Consider the following 5,528-nt stretch of genomic DNA (forward strand, 5'->3'; position numbering starts at 1 on the left):
GACGTGATGCAAGGGGGCTCTAGGGTCTGATTCACTAGACTTCGGTGGGGCCCCCACATGCTTTTACCTTCCTTCTTGTTCAAAAATGTCAAAAGCAGGTCATATCTGTAGTAAAAAGGCAAGCGCTAAAAGCATATAAAATCAAACGTGAAAGCCTCCCATCCACAGATGTGACCATCTACAGGTGACCCCTGTGAACCACTTGGTGTACACCATCTCAGACCTTCTTTTATGTTTATAATAATAGCACTCTCTCCACATATATTTCTTATAAATAGAGGAGCATATTACACCTACTATTCGGAAACATGATTTTTACACCCAGCAATGTCTTAAAATACAGATCTTCCTTGTGTTTAGTATATCATAGAGTTGTACAACCAATCATCACAATCAATTTTAGAACATTTCCATCACCTCAGAAAGAAACTCCATATCTATAGCAGTCACTCCCATTTCCCCCCAACCCCTCTAGCCCTAGGCAATCTACTTTCTGGCTCTATATAGATTTGCCTATTTTGGACATTTCATATCACTGGAATCACACCCTATGTGGCTCTTGTGACTGCCTTCTTTACACAGCATGTTTCCAAGGTTCATCATATTTAGTTTTTTATCAGTACTTCATTCCTTTTTAGGGCTGAATGATATTCTGTTGTGTGGATAGACAACATTTTGTTTATCCAGTCATCAACCGATGGACTTTGGGTTGCTTCTACCTTTTGGCTATTATGAATAATGCTGCTATGAACATTCATTTTCGAGTGTTTGTGTGAGCATATGTTTTCATTTCTCTTGGGTCTATATTCTAAGTATATAGGTAGAATATAGAAGTAGAATTGCTGGGTCATATGGTAACTCTATGTTTCATATGTTGAGGAATTACCAAACTTTTCCACAAGGGCTATACCATTTTACTCTCCCACCAGCAATGTAGGAGGATCCTCGTGTTCTTTTTAATGGCTACGTAATGGTCCATGGCATGAATGTTCTATCATCTATCTAACCAGCTCCACATCGTGCTTTCATTAGAGTCTTTCCAACTTCTCACTATTTCAAATAGTGCCAAAATCAACATCCTGGCTCCGATCTTTGCTTACGTCTAATTCTAGGAGAAATCCCCAGAACAATCAAGTAGATGAAAAATATCTTGTTCTATTTTTTAATTTCTTTTATTATTATGAATGAATGAAAGAATACCAAGGACTATTCATTCATTGTTGTTTAGAATTCCTTCAATCATTCATTCGTTCAACTAATTCTGAGCCCCACATGTACCAGAAGCTATGCCAGACATGGGACACCATCCAGGAACTGAGACAAGGCAGAGTGTGCCCTCTAGGAGGTGGCTGTAAATTAACTTTCACTTTACACGAGGCTCTATGTGCGCTGATACCTGAGGCTCAGGTAGGGCCTCCCAGGTCAGACTGCAAACTTGAAGGAAGGCCCTCCGACGAATATGACTCTTAGACTGAATCTTGAAGGAGAAACAGGAGCTGGGCACATAGAGAGCAGCGGGGGCAAGGTGTGGAGGTGTGAGGACTATGTGTGGTTCAGTGTGGTGGTCACTGGTGTGATTCGGGGAGTAGAGAGAGGAGTGAGGGGGGGCAGGACCAAGCCTGTGGCAGGAGTGGGCTATGCCAAGGAGGACAGCTTTAGAGGGTTACAGAGAACCCCTGCCCGCCCTCCTCCCCCAGGAGCCTGAGACCTGCGAGGCACACTCAGTTCCCTCACAGCTTGGTTCCACAGGTGAGGACCTGCCCAGCCCCCTGCTGACCTTCTCTCCACTCCCTCAGAAAGACTATCTTTTCTGTTCTAGGGCCAAGAGAGCTCTGAGGACAGCGGCACAGAGAAATGAGTGGCTTGAGCAAGGTTCCTCAATCAGGGGCTTGATAGGGGCCAAAAGACCCAGGACACTGGAGGGGCCTTTGTTAGTAAAGAGAGGTCCTTGGGGGACACTCTGGAAAAAAGAGACCAGAGTGGGAACGTGGAGGGTGTCATGTCTCTGATCGTCATACACTGGGGCCTGCTGAGATTTTCCCATTGTCTACTCAGGAGTCAAGGCCAGGATAAGAGCTGAGACCAAGCCAAGACTGAAGGGTGGTCAAGATGAACTTCTAAGTCCTCAGCCGATGCAGGAGCCTAGTCTTGCCCATGGTGATGTGCTGATGGGGGAGGAGAATCTGCATGGTCATTGGAATTTGGCCATTAGTCAGAGGGAAATATGAGACAAGCACATTTTCATCCGTTCCAGGTGGCATCTTCTGCATTCCTCTCCATCCCATGTACAATTAAGCCCGAAGTAGTGTAACATCACCCATTGTCACCACCATCAATTTTACCACAATCACCACCTCTATCTCCATTACCTGCTTCTAACTCTATTACCCACCACTACCAGCACCCTTATCACTCAAATCACAGATACCCTTCTCCATCAGCTGCAGTCACCACCACCATCACCATCACCACTACTAGGCTCTGATGACACGATTAACAAGAGAGACAAAATTCTTGTTCTCCAGGAGCTTATATATCTTCAACATGACCACCACCACCATTATCACCATCATCACCACCACTGCCCTCATAACCACATCACTATTACCACTATCCCTAGCCCCATACCCTTCATCCCTATTCCAGTCACCATCATTTCTGCCATCAGTATGCCCACCTCCATCACTGGTATACCATCCATCCCATCACCATATTTCCCACTACAATGGATTCTGTCATTACCACCATCATCAATGTAGGAAATGATTACTTGGGTTGTAGCAATGATTAATGGTCAGTGAAGCCCCAAGTAAGATAGGGAGGTCACTCAGTGGAGAGAGAAGAAAAAGAGTAAGAAACACTAAAGTGTAAGAAGTCTCTATTGCAGGCAATCCCAAATAGGGAATTGTTTACCCCAGGAACTTATTCTTTCCCAAACCCTCCAACAGTTCTAGTGTAATTTCAAGTAAGGAGTTGTTTTTCCCATGCACAAGGCTCCTTCTCATCTAGTCTGGTATAAATGAGGGTCTCCTTCTATCTTGGCCTTTGAGCCCAAGTTTGGATTCCCAGGTTGGAGGGGCATGGGGATGGTTAAAAATTTAATCAAAACCAGCTCTTGACTGGTGATTCAGAGCTGATCAGTACTCTGGTTAGACTCCTGGCATTTCCTACCTTGCTTGTCCTTGCTTTTCCAGCCTCCAGACATCATGGTCATTATCACCACCATTCCTTGATGACATCAGAGAGGAGAGCTGCCATATGGGGTGGAGGCAGGGAATAAGATGAAGCTGGTGGTACAGTTAATGTCAAATTACTCTCTGTAGAAAGGGGCTTCAGATTTATATCTGAGTTGCCTAGAAGCCAATGCAAAGAGAGAGAGGTGACTATTAGCTACGTCTCATGTTAAGGCAGGAGAGAACCCTCCACTGTGAAAATGAAGGCACCACAGCCAATGCCCAGGGTTGGCCTCACTGGCTGTTCTCTCTGGCTGTGGAAAAACCTCAGAGTATTCCCCTGTGGAGTCGCTGGAGGGACCATGGTGATGAGATGGCTGCAAAACTTACCTCTCAGGAACCGCAAACAGTTATGGTATTTTATATTTTTATAGAAATGATTACATAGTATCAAATGAGGGAGGAACCAACAATGTGGGGGTCACATATGGGTGAGAGCAAGAGGGAAGGAGTTTCTCACTCTTGAGCTGGTCTCCAGAGTGGCTGGGGCACGCACCAGGTGAATAGGAGGGAGGCCAGGGCTGCCTTCAGGACCGCACCCAGGGTACTGGAGGGAATGGGGCATGGTGGGGAGGGGTCAGAGACAGGCTTGGGGGGAGGAGTCATATGGAGGGTCATATGGGCCAAGCTAGGGAGCTGGACTTTCACCCTCCAGCAGAGGGAGCTGGTGAGGAGTTTTTTTGTTTGTTTGCTTTTGAGTGGACCATTTAAAAAGTCTATTGAATTTGTTACAATATTGCTTCTGTTTTATGATTTGGTTTTTTGGCCACGAGGCATGTGGTATCCTAGCTCCCTGACCAGGGATTGAACCCGCACCCCCTTCATTGCAAGGCGGAGTCTTAATCATTGGACCACCAGGGAAGTACCATGGTGAAGGGTTTTAAACAGAGATATTACCCTGTCAGATTTGTGTTTTAAAATGTTCATTGTGGTGGGTGTGTTGAGAGGGGTGAGACTGGAGGCAGGGGGGGTTGTATCACTTATTTTAACCCTCTCACCAGACTGCATACTCACTGGGGGCAGGGACTGTGGCCAAGGCATCTTTGTACCTTACAGAATGCTGAGGTTGCACAAGAGCCTCAATATCTTTTACTATTATCACCTTCTGTCACCACCACCAAATCACTGCCCTCACTCCCAAGCCTATTAGCATCACCATTAACACACACCATGTCAACAATTTAGCTCTTTTCCCAGAGCTTTCTCAGTGAGCCCAGCTTAGGGCAAACTGGAACATCTCCAGCTCAGCAGCTTGGGTCAAAGGCCTGGGCAAGAGTCAGGGGTCCTGGTCCTCTCTCCAGCTCTGCTGCTGAGTCACTGTGTGAACCCAGCAAGCTGTGTTCCCAGCCTCCCAAACAGTTTTTCTTAACTCTCCAAAGTGGGGGCTAGATTAAATAAGAGGTTTTCAAATGTTTTTGTCGCTTAGGCTCTTTAGAAGCTTATTTGCCAACCTGGTGTTTGGAGAATCAGATCAGAATAAATCTGACACTGCTGGCTTTCTCTGTGCTTTCGCGGCAGGGGGACATGAATGAGAACTGAGTGGGGAGTCAGACAAATTCTGAGTCTTAGGCATTCATTGCAGGCAACTATGCCAGGACCTTGGCAAACCCTTTCCTTCCCTACCACCACCACCCACCCCCCAGACACCACGGGGTAATCTAGGAAGCTCCTGAAATAGGGGCAGAGGGCAGGCAGAAGGGACTGTGTATATGAGAAGAGCCCCTGAGTGAAGAAGTGGGAGGGTGATAGGTCTCAGACCCCCAGATCAGCCAGTCTGTCCAGTGTGGTTCCAGGTGTGTCTCAGGCCAGGGCATAAGCTCCAGGTAGGGGTACAAGGAGGCCTTGTGGCTCAGCAGGAAGAACCCTTCACCTGGTTAGGGCCTGGCTGTCAGTCTTGCATCCTGAGCTGCTGGTCAGGCTGTGGCTGCAAATAGACCAAGCTGAACTAAGGCTTCACAGGACAAAGGGCAACCAGGGAGAGCTGGCACTATGCTCCAGGGGACCTCCCCTTTTAGGGACCCTTGGAAGCTCTGCTGACCAAGGGGCTAGAGCCTCACCTCCTACATACCCGGCTACCCCATCATGGCAGCACAAGGTTGCCCCACTTGGTCCATGAGCACCAATATGTAAGTCCCAGAGCCACGGAGTCAGTGACCTCTGAATGGATGGCAGCCCCTCCCCCCAGGCACTGGGCCAGACAGGCAGGGATCCCTGGAGACCTGGGTGGCCTGGGAGGGCCCAATCCTGGGCCAGCCCCTGAGGGCTGGATTCTGGCTGCAGGCTCTCTGCTCATCA

Source organism: Aethalodelphis obliquidens, unplaced genomic scaffold (assembly GCF_003676395.1).
Source record: "Aethalodelphis obliquidens isolate GAN/ISIS:26980383/991018 unplaced genomic scaffold, ASM367639v1 scaffold31, whole genome shotgun sequence".
NCBI classification, from domain to species: domain Eukaryota; kingdom Metazoa; phylum Chordata; class Mammalia; order Artiodactyla; family Delphinidae; genus Aethalodelphis; species Aethalodelphis obliquidens.